The sequence below is a fragment of the Tetrao urogallus genome (assembly GCF_951394365.1).
Source record: "Tetrao urogallus genome assembly, chromosome: 2".
In the NCBI taxonomy this organism is placed as follows: Eukaryota; Metazoa; Chordata; class Aves; order Galliformes; family Phasianidae; genus Tetrao; species Tetrao urogallus.
In genome coordinates this window covers 101,567,061-101,583,258 of record NC_136814.1, presented here as the reverse complement: position 1 = coordinate 101,583,258, position 16,198 = coordinate 101,567,061, and positions in this window count along the sequence as shown.

The window sequence follows — 16,198 nt, the reverse complement described above, 5'->3', positions numbered from 1 at the left end:
TCTAGAATCTGATATACACTTCCCAAATCTTTGTATTATCATTCACAAAACAAAGCAAAACAATAATGGAGAATCGTAGAAAGGTGTAGTAGAGTTTATAATCTCTTTTTCTAGAATTGAAAAAAAAAAATTGTCCTTTCAGAATGAGACCCAAAGGGTAACGCTGAAGGACCATTTAAGAAGGTACGTAACTTTATAAAGTTATCACCTTACTTTTTATCATCTTGAGACTTGAGTCATTATCATCTTAAATCTGTTAGACTGTAGAAGATACTCATTCTGAATGTGGTTAAGTACTTACTTCTTTCTCAATCCCTTAATCTGTAGCAGATTAACCCCCTTCCCCTCTTCCTCACCTCCTCCACATTTAATAACAGCTAATTACTCCCCTTTTGAATTTTCTCTACTACTACTGTTAAGGAGTAGAAAGACTGAGCTAGCAGTTTATAAGGTGTTCCTCGTTTTCCTTAGGCTTTGTGAGTCATCTCTACATCTGCACACTCTTCCTTCTGACAGAATTGATAACATTCACCTGATTTAGCTCCCGGGAAGAGCCAGAAAAATAACTTTTCTGTTTTGTGAGGAGTGCAAAGAATCCTGTGTCCTATTCCTAACCTGTTTCTTCCATATTTATGAGGCAGCTCCTTTTCTATGGCAGATATTTTCTTATTATTAGAGTAAGATTTTTACTTATTTCAAGTACAGTCCTGTAATGCTATAGATATTAAAGACATCAGTGCTCACTGCATCTTCATCAAGGACACAGACGATGGCATCAAGTGCACCCTCAGCAAGTTTGTGGATGACACCAAGTTGAGCGGTGCAGACAATACGTTGAAAGGAAGGGAAGCCATCCAGAGGGACCTGGACAGTCTGGAGAAATGGGCCCGTCTGAACCTAATGAGGTTCAACAAGGCCAAGCGCAGGGTGCTGCACTTGGGCTGGGGCATTTACTGGGGAATTTATTGGGGAATTTATACAAACTAGGGGAAGATCTCCTGGAGAGCAGCCCCACGGAGAAGGACTTGGAGGTCCTGCTAGACAAGAAGCTGTACATGAGCCAACAGTGTACTTGCACCCTGGAAGGCCAACTGTATTCTGGGATGCATTAAAGAAGAGGTGGCCAGCAGGGAGAGGGAGGTGATTGTCACCCTCTACTCGGCTTTTGTGAGGCACCATCCAGAGTACTGTATCCAGGCCAAGGGCCCCCAGTACAGGAAGGACGTGGAGCTCTTGGAGCAGGTCCAAAGAAGGGCCACTAAGATGATCAGAGGGCTGGAGATCCTCTCCTATGAGGAAAGGTTGAGGGAACTGGGATTGTTTAGCTTTGAGAAGGGAAGGCTCTGGGGAGACCTCACTGTGGCTTTCCAGTACTTGCAGGGAGAATATAAACAGGAGGAGGAATGGCTGCTTACTAGAGTGGATAGTAGATACTGATAGGACAAGGGGGAATGGTCTTAAACTGATACAGGAGAGGTTTAGTTTAGATATTAGGAGGAAGTTTTTCACACAGAGAGTAGTGACACATTGGAACAGGTTGCCCAAGGAGGTTGTGGATGCCCCATCCCTGGAGGCATTCAAGGCCAGGCTGGATGTGGCTCTGGGCAGCCTGGTCTGCTGGTTGGTGACCCTGCACAGAGCAGGGAGGTTGAAACCAGATGATCATTGTGATCCTTTTCAACCCATGCCATTCTATGATTCTATGAATGCTACATCAAGTTCTGTAGTTCTTTTGCATTTGTAAACCTCACTGAATGTCTTACTCCAATTTATAGGAGGAAGAAGAGATTCTTTGATATCTGTGTGCCTGGCATGAGGTTAAGAAACAACGGTTCAAATGTTCGTCCAACCAGTTTAAATCCTAATCAAGGGGATGAGAAAGGAAAGGACAGCGACTATTATGAATTAGGGTGATGGGAAATGAAAGGAGGGTGATAGAATAGATAGGAGAGAAGCAAGAATCACATAAAAGCAAGAATAGTCACCATCAGGATCCAGAAGAGGTCCCGTTGCACGCTGTTTCAAAGGCAGAAGCGCAGGGGGAGAGCAGCAGCAGTGTGGCCAACCTTGGGCAGCAAGTAGGTAGCAGGACGAAGTCCCAGAGCCAGGACTCAGGTAGCAGACCCAGGAGAAACCATCAGCATGCAGGAGTTCTGTAGTGAGGAATCTGATGGCAGACACCTTTGTTCTTCTTCAGCATGCAGGTAGAACGCAGAGCGAGTCCAGGAGGGAGAGAGGCTGGTCATGAAGCTTCTCATGTCAGAAAACTCTTGTTCCTCATGAGGACTCTGTTGCCAGAAAACTTAACCTCATGGTTGTAGGTCTCCTTTTTATCCTTCTTCTTCTGCCATCGTGGCATTCCTGTGCACTTGGGTAAGAGTCATATGCAGCACATCCTGAGATGGCCATCTTCCTCGAGCTAAGGCCACACAAAAGACTGCTTCATGGCCATTAATCTGCAGCTTATCTCTCTCTCTCATTGCCCTTGGCCTTGTCCATCTGTGTCCTCCAGATAAAGGATTTCACAACCTTTGCCCAGGACTTGCTTGGACTTGTTCATCTGTATCCCCAGCAAGTTTTGAGACAGTGATGTAAAAGAATAATCTCTTACACTGAGATTGAGTGAAATGTTGAGGAAGTCATTATTTATTCCTGCTCATGGCTTTTATGTTAGGTCATTCAAGTCAAAATTGAAACCTGGCATCTACTTACCTGTCAAGTGATGTCCTTCCTGTACCCCATAGTCTGTGGTTAGATTTTAGGGGCTCAGAAACTGAGGTCTTGAATGAAAACAAGGAACAAGCTTCTCATAAGCTAGCAGTGAACTCACTGCTGGTACATGGCTTGAGATTTCTAAGAAGGGCTGTTTCCAGGATGTCAATTTGCTGAAATTTGTCTTTAATGAGCAGCAGTTCTTGGCCCTTTCTTCTTAATCAGTTGAAGAAAATGCTACTAAATGAGAGGCGTTGGAGTAGAAAGCTTTGTCTGTAATAACACCTTATTTAAAAAGAGAATCACACTTCAGATCGGAGACCCAGTGTAGTTGTTTTATCAGTCTTTTCCCATTTATGATGTTTGGTATTCTCTTTGAACTAACAATTAACTGGAGAGTGAAGATTTCAATTAAAAATCAATTTTGAAAATCCACTTAATTAAGCTGTCTGACAATAAGCTTACATAGAAAAGTGAGTTAAGAACACATACACCAGGCCTTGTGAGCTTCATCATCTTTGTAACCCTCCTTAAGATGCTCTGTAATAGTTATATGTCTTTCTTATATTATGGCTCCCAAAACTGCATGCAGCACTGGAGGTGAGGCTGCACCAGTGCAGAACATAGCAGGATATTTTAGTTATCTTGAACTCAGACTAATCAGTCTCATTTTTCAGAAGCTGAGATTAGAAACACCCAGTCATACTTCCATCAGTGAGCAGATATCAATAAGGGAATTGCCACAGTAAGGATTTCTGTAAGCAACAACATTCCCAAATGAGTCTGATATTGATTAAAGTTAGATGAAGCCAATGTATGTTCCAGTCTTACACATCTACAGTGTACTGAAAGAAATTTATGACATTCTTTCATCTTTTTTTCCCTCATATATTAATAATAAATTAAATATTGTTTAAGAAAACAAAATAACAAAGTGGAGATTTTTTTTTTTTTTTTTTTTTTTGAGTTAGTCTTTTAAATTCTCTTCTATGATTATTTTTCATATGTATTAAAGAACAAAGTCTGTCTGCATTGGTTGCAAAATTCCTTTGGGCTGCCCAGCTGAAAATTGATAATGTAGAGAAACAGAATATTTAATTTAAAAAATAAATGTAAAATGAATGAATCAAGTATAGAATCCATAGATTTCTGATGATGATGAAAAATCTCTCCTGTGACATTTGCATAGAAATTGCCTGAATATATACATATATTTGGGAACATAACCCATACTGTTCAGCATGGGATGTTTTATTAATCATAGTTCTTAAAGATAGTGAACATGGGAGGGGATAGATCAGGAAATAAATAATACATACAACAGAAATGGCTCTGAGATGAGTGGTTCTTCTCTTTATAAATATTACAAGCTTCCCACAATCCCTCAGGAAAGAACATGGTATTCAACACATTTAATGATGAGCAAAAGCAAAAGAAGAGCATTTTAATCTAACATGGGAGGTAGTTCCAAGTCTATCTTGGCTATCCTTATAAATGTATTACAGCCATAATATTGTTATAGAGAAAATTCTGGTATGTATTTATCCTTCATTACTGGAAACCGATTCATGCAGTAACAGCTTTGTATCATATTATCAGGGATGAAATTATATGACTTTGTGTGACTCACTGAAATTAATAAGTGTCAGCAAAGAATACTGTATCATACTGCTGCTTGATCCAGTAATATCTGAGATAGCAGCTTCTAGTCCTTGCTCAGTAAGAGGTCATTTTTGGGGAGCAGCAGGGAGGAATATATTTTTCATCTTGTGTTCCTCTTTAGAAAGTGTGTATATCTCTTTGATAAAACAAGCATTAACATATGAAAATGGTTTTCAATTAAAAATCAAGAAAAATATGTTTTCAAGAGCTTTGATGTGGTCACAGTCTTGCCTCACTGACAGTATAGGATGACTCACTGCCTAATTTAGGTGTTCTGAATCATGCTGCCAGGGTCTTGAATGCATATTTTAAGCATTGTAATAGCATCTACAATGTCTGGCTTAAATTCCTTCTCCAGAGAGTAATGTTAAGTGAGCATAAGAACACTCTTATCAGGTCAGGTCAAAAACCCATCTAGCTCTGTCTCTAACACTGATCAAAGCAGATATACAGGGAGGCAGATAAGAACAGGTTAACATATAGTGATACTTCTCTTGAACAGTCTTTTGCAGCAGTAACTTGTGTCTCTGGGACTTCTTCAATGAAAGATGATGCCTTTGTGCTTAATTGAAGCCTGCCAATTTTACTTCATTAGTTTGTCTTATTGCTTTAGAAACCAGTTAAGCTTTAGGCATCTTCAATATCTTGTGGCAGCAACACGTATGAGAAAGTACCTCAGTGACTTCCTATTAATCTCTTACTTGAAAGTCTTATGTTATGGTCTTTGTGTAGATAAGATTGTTTCTATTCAGTTCACCCACCCTATTTTACTACTGTTTTATAGACATCTGTGGTATGCTTCCTTCAGTGACTTCTCCAAGATGAAGAATGTTATTCTGCTTAGTTTTTCATTATCTTTGATCTTTCTTGTTGTCTGTCTCTGCCTTTCCCAGTGTTACTGTATTCTTTTGGAGGCAAGGAAGCACTGAACTATATGAAAGACATCTGAGGTATTTAAACAGTGGCATAATGGCATTTTCTATTTTTGTTTTTATCCCTTTACAAGTAGTTCTTAATTCTGCGTGCTTTGAGCATCTATTAAACACTGAGATAATAGTTTTACAGATATACCTTATGTAACTTCAATATCTCTTTTCAAAACAATAAGAGCTAGTTCAGAAACGTTCTCTGTGGAAGTGAGATAATTTTGAGTGCATACTGAAGATTTCTTTCCCACAACTCTGCTTGCTTGTCACATCATCTTTACTAGTGAAGCAGAGCATGGACAGAAGTGCTTTTTGCAGCAGAAACAGCCCTACAGATTACAAGATAAATATCTTCCTTCAGTGGCAGGATTTGTTCCTTTGGAGCCTAAAGAGTCAGAGAGAAAGATCCAAAATGAACTTCGCGCATCTGCAATAGAGTATGTCAAATGACTGAATGCCCCTTTGTGACAGAATGATGGGAAAGGTAAACCAGGAGGAGTGGTTAAATCATTGAGATGGATATAGAGAAGGATCATCTTGCCATAGCTATTGTATCAAAGGAACAGGAAGGAGTCATTGGAGCAGAAGAGGCAGACATAGTCCATTTAAACTTGCTGAATCAAATGGCAGAGCACACAGAATGGGTTCTTACAGTTCCACTACCTTCTCAAAAAGCAAGCAAGTACCCATGGCTAGTCTGATCATGAATGCCTGTGATAACACCTTATGAAATGGGAGAGGTATTGCAAATGTTGAGTAAGATGTATGATGAAACCACAGATTTCTTACTATCATCATCCTGTTTTGTAATACTAATGATTTTCTTTGTATGTGTTGATCAGATATGAAATATGTGCATCTTCAAACCCTAGAACAGTGTGAAGAGATCTTTTCTAAGAGAAAATGAAAAATATTTGATGATGCCTGTTACCAGAATTACTTATTCACGGTAAAAACAGAGGCTGGTTCTACAACAATATTGCTGGGAAGCTTTACAATTTATCAGCTAATCAGGGTATTGAAGACTGTCAATAACAGTGATTCCCTAAGTCAATGTAGCTTCTTCTTTCATCTAGAATTCCACAACTGAAGAATTTTAGTACTGAGAAATGAAGCTGGTAGAATCATAGAATCATATGAATCACCAATGTTGGAAAAGACCTTCAAGATCATCCAGTTCAACTGTCCACTTGCCACCAATATTTCCCCACTAATGTTTCTTGAACACTTCCAGTGATGGTGACTCAACCAACTCCCTGAGCTGCCCATTCCAGTGCCTGACCAGTCTCAATCACAGGAGATTAGTTTGGTCGAGGAAGAAATTTTTCCTAATGTCCAAACTGAATTTCCCCTGACACAACCTGAGGCCGTTACCTCTTGTCCTATCACTGCTTATGTGGGAGACTGACATCCACCTAGCCACAACATCCTTTCAAATGGTTGCAGAGAGTTAAGGTCATCCCTGAGCTTCCTCTTCTCCAGTCTAAATCATATCAGTAGTCTCTGCCACCCCTCATAAGACTTGTGCTCCAGACTCTTTGCCAACTTTATTGCTCTTCTCTGGACATGCTCCAGGGCTTCAACATCTCTCTTATAATGAGGGGCCCAAAACTGAACACAGTTCTCAAGGTGCAGTTTCACCAGTATACCAAACCATTTCCCTGCTCCTGCTGTCAACATTATTCCTTGTACAAACCTGGATGCCATTGGCCTTCTTCGCCATCTGGGCACACTGTTGGCTCATGTTCAGCCAAGCATCAACCAACATGCCCAGGCCCATTTTTTCTACAGTCTTCTTTGCCCCAAGCCTGTAGCACTATATGAGGTTGTTGTGGCCAAAGTGCAGGACCCAACACTTGGTCTTGTTGAACTTCATCCCATTGGCCTCAGCTCAGCAATCCACCTGTCCAGATCCCTAAGTAGGGCCTTGCTACCCCCAGACAGATTGACACTTCCTCTTATCTTGGTGTCATCTTCAAATTCACTGAACTTACACTTAATGCTCTCATCCAGGTCATCAACAAAGATATTGAACAGGACAGGCCCCAGTATCAACCCTGATGAACACTAGTCATGACTGTTCACCAGCTGGATTTAATTCCATTCACCACCACCCTCTGGGCCCAGCCCTTCAGACAGTTCTTTAACAAGCAAAGAGTGTACGTGCTGTCAGCTTCTCTAGGAAACCACTGTGGAAGACAATGTCAAAGGCTTTGCTGAAGTCTAGGTAGACTGCATCAACAGCCTTTTTTTTCCATATTTCTCTCTGCAGGCACAGTTTCAAATTGTGTCAACTGAAAAAATAAGTACAAACTTATGTATTTAGCACATATTATATGGATGAAAATCCAGGCAATAGAGCCTGGTGAATGATCCAGTCAGCAATCCAGTAGCTAGATGTTGCAGTTGCCCAAGAGTAGGCATATAGTGCCATTTGAGTTGCCTTTAGGTGTTCAAAACAACAATCACTGGGCTGACAGACACATCAAGTATGTCTGGGAGATGGAGAATCATTTACAGAAGAAACCAGAAGCAAGGTAAGATACCCTATAGTGCTTAAAGTAAACCTTCACTCTGTTTAGGCTATTGAATCCCAGCCTTAACTCATATAGTCTGAAGAAATTTAATAGTGATTCAGCTTACTGTAAACTAGACATGATTCAAATGTTTGAAGAAATGTATTAAGTCTCAACAGAGTTGTGTTTGGCAACTTGCTTGGGCACAAATCACTGCTCCTAAAGTCAAGGATCTAATATAGGTCATATATGTTGAACCCACCAATAGTAGATAGATGCTTTGCCTGTACCAGTTCTTCTCAAATGGCTTTTTTACCTGTGTTCAGGAAACAGATTTTCACCCCTAGTAGCCTGTCAGCAGAATCTCTCTCTAAAAAACAATGACTGTATTGACCATGTCTCTATCGATTATGTGGCAGCTTAGATGCATAGCTCACCTCTGTGCACATCCCTTTAGACATCTGTATGTGATGTCTTCATTTTGAATTGAATCCATTCCTCTGGTCTGTCTTCCTGCATATCAGCTATTTCTGTTTACTATTTATAACCATTGAACTGTGTTTTATAGTACTGAAATGGTTATGTACAGTGTCATTTCTCTACAGAGATCTGCATCCAAAGAAGGACCTTAGCTGAAAATTAGCAACGTATATATTGTGATTTTAGCCTTAAATTCAGTCCAAGACACCAGATACATGTCAGTTTTAGTTCATTTTCAACAGCTAATTCTGTATTACTTTGCCTATATGATAGGTACCAATGAGACTCTACTAAGGTTTGAGGAGGATGATGCACACATGAGCACACACAGAGCAAACCCACGTGCTGATGACCTTTGGGCAATTCAGTTTTGAGAGCTCTTGTGTAGCTTTATAAAAACCATAATGAACTGCTCTGTGAGTCAGATGCAGATTTAAACTGCTAGGTTTACACTGTCTGGCAAAACCTGGATTTATAGGGCATGTCCCACAGCAGTAAATGATCTCAGCAGGCTTTATCTGATGGTATTTCTGAAGATCTTTCAGCAGATCTGAGAGCTGGTATTCCTCCAGGAGAGTTTTCTTCACAAATCAAGGGTCAGGCATGAGGAATGATGTAGAATTTACATGTTCCTGAATCTCACTAGCACTGGTTTAGCAATATTGCTCTTTCATCCATACTTTCAGATTCCTTTTTTCTACCCCTCCCATATTTTTTTGGTTCCAATCTCCACACAAAATAACAGGATGCTAAATGGACTCTTTAGCTCTGAGATTATTTCTTTTTCTTCCTCCTCTCCTGTTTTGCTCTCTGTAATGTTTTCACTAATCCAGTGCAAGAGTTTGTCTCATCCACACTAATTATTTTTTTTTTTTTAATATATATATATATTTAATCAGATTGTGAATTAGGTAGAGGAGCAGGGATATTGTTCAGAAAATTACCTTCTATTTCAGCAGGAGGGAGTTGACTCCCACATTTACTGTGGATTAAAATTCATGCTGTCTCAAAAGGCAGTTTTCTTTTCTAGTCTTGAAACTCTTCCTACTAATAGTAAACATATTCAGATGTATACTGAAATCAAACCAAATATTCAGTTTTCTCCAGGTTATTTGTTTGGAAAGAGAGCCTTCCTAAATTTTGTTGAGGACAGAAAAGATTTTCTTCTTCCCAAATTTCCAGCAGCATTTCTACTTTTTTATAGGGTTTCCACTGTTAGAGATTTTCTTGTAGGTAGGTATTTTCATCTAGAATAACTTTTGTATTATTCTAGATCCGAGGGGAAGAGGAACAAAAAAGAAAAACAAACAACAAAAAATAAATTGCCTCCTGCTGTCTACTGTATTTGCACAGTACCTAGGACCACAGTACCTCAGTGAAAACACAGATTTATAAACATGAGCATTTCCTCAAGAGCTTGAGTGGCTCAGCCCACAGCTGAGGGGCAGGGGACACATGATGCAAATTCTTTTCCAGTGTAACAGGTAAGGTTTGAGGCAGATGGTATCTCATGGATGGAGCAAGTGCCCTGCCTCCAACTCAACTGAGTTCATAGAATGCTAATACTGCCTTATCATCATATCATCAACACTGCAGACATATCTTCACCTGTATGTGAATTCAGGTACAATGCTATCTAGTTTAATACCACAGTTGAACAGTTTGGTGAGGCTGTAGTTTGAAGGAATTCCCAATTTTCTTATGATAAAAACAAACAAATAAATAAATAAATAGGGAGAAACATTTATGTACATACATACATTTACATGTATGTTTTAGCAAGGGATCCAGAAGATGAGTCTTCAACAAGAAAATCCTGTTTCATGTGTAGCAATCAGGTTTCCTCTTTGCTTCAATTTTCTCCATTTTTTAGTCTTGTCTATACTTGACAGTTACTAAAAGACTTGGCAGAGAGAAAGGGGAGGAATAAAGAGAAGGAAATGGAGGAATAGCAGTATAGAGATGTACAAAACAAAAACCAAGAAAGATGTTAATTCTTGAAATATCTAAGTCACTCTGAAAGTAACATCTATTTTTTTTTTCATGGCAACTACAATAGACAAGAGCACAATAACATTATTTATCAAATTCTCAGCTACAGAACACTGCTTTTCAGTATAGTCACCACCATTAGCTAATTCACACAAATAAGCTGATTAAGACACTTTTCATTTTGTGGCATGACAGCTGTGCATGGCCGTTTGTAGTGTGGCTTGTCTTTCATGTTGTTATCACCACTGATGATATGCAGCACCCGATGCGTCTCTGTGCACACATCCACATCTGTGTTCCACCCTTGTTGCTGTGGTACGACATAACCATACAGCAGGCATTGCTTTCAAATCAGCCCTCATAGTAATTCTCCATTTGGTATTTTCTAAGGCGTGTACAACTGTGAAGTCTCTTATACTCAGGACAGTGCTCCTGAGCTTTAAAAATTATGAGTATATTCTTTGTATCTGTTCATTAGCCTGGATTTATGTTGCCCTCAAAAACTATGAAAGGAAATGTTTCAAAAAAGCATAATTTTGAGGGTTTTCTAAGTGGTGTTCCAAGGTGTCTGATGCTCCCCAAAATGGGGATATGTGATTAATTTTTGTTGCTAATAAAAGTTATCATTTTAATTTTCTTTCATCTTCTGGAAAGCAAGCTAAACGATAGTAAAAATGGAACTGTTGGAATAAAGCCTCAATAGAGAAAAATCCATTACATTTAAAAGGAGACATTGAAAGATCAAAGAGGGAGCTAAAAGTGTCCTACAGTACTTCAAAAGATGGCTCACTTAGAGAGTATTGATCATCACAGGATAGAAGAGGAAAAAAATGGACAGTGTTTACTTAAGGAATTGAGGAAACTGTTGTAGAGGTGGAAAAGCAGCAAGCCTTTTAGGTTTGCATGCTCGTAAATGTTACAATTATTTGCAGCTATTTAGATTAATGTATAAGTTGGATATGACATCACCACTGATGTTTTCAATTGCATTCCACTTTATTCAGTGTTGAAGATTTTATTTCTACTAGTGTTGTTAAACAGCGATTTCCTTTGTTTCCTGATAATTTAAAGTACAGTATGCTGCATTTCATTTATGTCACATTCTTTAACAAATTTAAAGAAAATAACTTTCTGCTCTTGAACATGAAGGACATAACAAGGTCTGTAATGTAAAATCGCATTAGTGACTGTAAGAAGTTGCAGAGTTGTTGTATGTTATACATGTGTACAGAAACACATAGAAGTATCAGTTGCTTATAATATTGTTTTTAATATATAATAACATATAATGCAATGTAAAATCATTTCCCCTGTATTAAAAATAAGGAGAGAGGAAAGAGGAAAGAGGAAAGAGGAAAGAGGAAAGAGGAAAGAAGAAAGAGGAAAGAGGAAATAGGAAGAGGGAGAGGGAGAGGGAGAGGGAGAGGGAGAGGGAGAGGGAGAGGGAGAGGGAGAGGGAGAGGGAGAGGGAGAGCCTCCTTTCCTTTTCATTTGAACTGAAACAAAGTTACAACTTGTCTCCTACTGCCCAGCATGACTCAACACAGTTTGAATCCTTATTTGCAGTTATAGTGGATGGCAACAGTTTTCTGGGTGGCCAGATGTTTGTTGAAACTTCATGGAGACCAAACAGTGGATGTCAGTGAGGCAGTGGGTGCAGTGGAAACAGTGCACTTCAGCAGTGGAAACAGTGATATGAAAGACAAGATGCATTGTGGATGACCATGCACAGCTGCCACACAACAAAATTAAGTGTGCTGCCATCAGCTCATCTGTGTGAATTGGATAATAGTGGTGTCTACATTGAAAAAAATAGTAGCTGAGAGTTTGCTCTATCAAATAGCGTTATTGTGCATTTTGCATCTGTTGTAATTTCCATGGAAATAAATAGGAGGCATTACTTATATAACAACACAGAATGTATATTCAAGAACCTCTTTGGTGAGAAAAAAAAAAAAACAAAAAAAAAAAACCACAAAACAAACAAACCAACAAAAACACACACACAAAAAACAGGATCTTGAATGTAGTCTAATTTACACAAATATTTGCTAAAATACATACTGAACCTGTGAACTTTGGCAGCTACTTGCTTTAGACATTCCATGTACATTGCTTGAATATTTAAAATGAGAAGTGCTTATAATGTGTGGATGTGAGGCATTAAAAAATAAATAAAAATGATTTAAAAAAAAAAAAAAAAAAGATTAAAGCTTTCTACAACTGTTTTATTAAGAAAATAACCCGTGGCAAGTGTTGAGCTACTTTTTAACATTTCCAAAAATAATGTCATTAAAGCAGTATTTAATTAAAAATCAGTTTGTATATGATGATAAAATATTATTTTCAAGACTAAATTTAGATGATTTTTTTTTCTTTTTTTCTTTTTTTAGTGCAAAGGGAGTTATAGTCAGCATGGTACTACTCTACTGTGTTCTCAGTGAAAAAGATTTTTTTTTTTCACTGTCAAAGACTGATTTTTTTAAATGAAGCATTTGGATTATCTAGTTGAGAAAATATGAAATATATGTCAAGCATTCACAAATACAGACTTATGCCTTTCAAATTCCTTAAATTTCAGTCTGATATTAAGCACAAACAAATCTAAAGGTATGCAGTTGAAGAAAGAGACTTCTTTTATTTAGGGCAATGTACTCAGTATCTCTCAGGTCTATATTATGGTAATTCTGCTCGCCATTGTTGCTGTTATTTATTGTTTTATTGCATTTCATACAGCCTCTTGAGTATATTCTGACAGTTATGTTCTGCTGGAAGACAGACTGCCTTTAGAAAGGCGTGTATTCTAAATAGTACAACAAAAGAAATCAACATACAAGCAGGGAATATGGGCAGAAAAATAGCATACAGAAAACTAAATTTGTAGGCTCAGTTTTATGTCACTCACATGAGAGGTAAAACCTGAGTTCTGACCTCTGTTTTCCAGAAATGTTCTGTATTTTCAAAATACAGTAAGTAGTCATTGACTTAAGTCTATAAACATGCTGGGGAAGGAATGAGGTTTCTCCATTTTTGCAGGTGAACATTCTGTAGATGAAAATCCTAGCACAGCACTGCTCTCATTCTCTCCCTTCCCCTTAACATAAAGTGTTACATCCCATTCTTTCTCTCAGCTTTCTGTACATGAACAGATTTTAGCTTTTATTTTCCCTATCTTTTTTTGTTTGTTTGTTTGTTTTCTTCTTTTTCCCATTATCTTCCTGACAGACAGAAGAGAAGGGAGAGACACATTCCAATGTAGAGAATAAGCACACCAAAAAAAAAAAAAAAAATGAGGGTGAACACCTGGTACACAGCAGGCATCTAGGAGAAAATTTGGTCTGCTCTTTCCCTCCGCCTATACAGCAGCATAAATTGTAATTGAATTCAAAAGTAGACATCTATCAGCACATTTCTGTTAAAAAGCTCTGATAGAATCACACACAATGCCTTTCTCTTAATAATACATTCCTACTCCACAAAGCCTGTCAGTCTTCTCCAGAACAGGCAGCTCACCAGATTTACTTTCAGTTACGTTTTTTACATTCCCTATCTCTTTAGAATAACAAGGAAATATCTTGTCATGATTCACAGTTTCTCAGTAATCTATACAAACTGAAAGATATTTAACTTTAGCTTTCTTCATCCTCAATTGCCCAGTTTGAAATCTGTGATACCAAACCTTATCTGTTCATCTTATGCTGGAGTTTATTGGCTTGTTTCTCCTGTCCCAGCAACCATTCACGGCTTCAGCTGTGCTGCTTTACCAAAGGTGATATTATGTACTGAGGGCAAACTTTACATATGCTCTTGTCATTATCTGTCTGTCAGGTCAGAAAAACTTGAGCTGCAGCTCGTCTGTATTAAGTACATACATAGAAGGTATTAGTACAATGTCTAGAAGCAATGCTGTAATTTCAAGCAGGAGGTCATTTTTCTCTGTATGCAAAACCAGTAAAACCTTGGCAATTACAAATTCTTGCCCTTTTGGTCACTGATCACCAAGGATATTCTGAAAAATTATTATAGAATCACAGAATAATTAAGGTTGGAAGAGACCTCTAAGGTAGCCTAGTCCAACTGTCCATTTCCTACCACCAATATTGCCCACAATATTTCCTACTAGGGATACTGTGGCAAAAATTGATTCCCATATAATTACACAGGAAAGATATACAAAGTGTCCTGGTGGAAATTACTGTAACTCAAATAATGAAAGGTTTTGTTAATGTTGCATGCTGGCTAAGTGGGTCATGAATACAGCAACAAACCCTTCCTACAGCTGAATGACATTGACCCACAGAAATTCTTCTCTATTTAGATCTTCATGTGTGGATTTTTCTTTCTTCTTTGTGTATTACTTAATAGTTTTATCACTGTTATTATGTGTATTTCTGGAAAAGTAGATATGCTAGAAATAGGAAGGAAAGTTACATGTTTCATTCTCTTCTATATCATATGTGACTATTGATCTCGACGGATTTAGTCCTGAGTAACAGCAGTTTAAACAACAGGTAAAATAAACATATAATCCATTTACAGTGATATAATCTGGGGTGCAGTGCTTGATACCTTTAATACAGACAGGAATGAGAGTTGCAAACTGTAAACTCCCTCAGAGAAGGTGATGTATTTTTCTTTATTTTGTATATACTTTATTTTCCTGTAATGCAAAGTTAAGCTATGCAAGGAAGTGCTACATTGGGCTCTAAATCAGCTTTCAAAATGTCTATTGACTATTGTCTTTAAAGTGGTTGGTAATTTACTTTCTTTTCTGTAGCTTGGTTGCTGTATCTCTTGATTTGCTTCTTCTTACAGGAGAAAGGGTGAAGTGCAAAGCCAGTCTTTGGCAAGTAGTTCACTGCTGTTCTAGTTCTTTGTTCATATTGTTAGCAAAAGCAGTGTGACCTTACATAATGTGACACATGATAGAAGAAGTAATGTGACAAGACATATCAGACAGGCAGTGCTGCACACAAAATATATGACACATCTCATCCGAAACAAATATTGCTTTTAGCAAAGATAGTACTTTAGAAGGCACTTTACTTCTCTCTCTATCCTTTAGACCATTGATAGATACGAAGGTCATTACAAAGGCTAAACCTCTGTCCTGAATGATACCAGAATTGCAACAAATTGTTGAAGATAATTTTTTAAATTAGATGTTTGAGATAAAGCCAAAAACTGAATGGTCAGAAAGAGAAGACAGCAGGAATTTTTTTTTTTTCCCATTCGCTGTCAAATCAGCTGTAAAACTAATAGCACAAGGCAACAGTTGTTGCCAATTAGAAATAATACAAATGAGATTTCATTAATTTGCGTCATAGTAGTTGGGAGTCCAATTGCCATACATGGGGTTCTGTGAAGTAATAAAAAGCCACCCTGGACATCAGAGATGTGTAAACCACGGTTTAAGTTTGTTCAGAATCTGTTATTAAAGTTATTCAAGCATAATAGCTGTAGTCTAAGTTTTCAGAATAAGTATTATAAATTAATTAAGTGCAAATAAATTAACTGGTATCAAATGAGACCACACTCCACTGACTGTCTCTTCAGCTCCTGCACAGAAACTTCTATAGCCGAGAAGAGCGTTAAAATTGAATAATTATTCAGATCCTTTTGTATCACTTGAAATTTACGTGTAACACCTTCTTATTAATAATGACCCAGAGAATCAATGTTCAAGTGTAGCACACTATTATCTGCACTGGTATCCATTTAGATCCCATCACAATGAAGAAACCAGGGACGGAAGTGTTGATAGAGGTTGGGTAACGCTATGTGGACAGCTCAACAACATAGTATTTTGGTCATCTGCTTTGTATGTTATGCAAATGGCTTGGCCGCTGCATAGGTCCTGCCCTGGGCAGGAAGTGAGTTAAATGAATAGGACATGGAAAGAAACAGGAC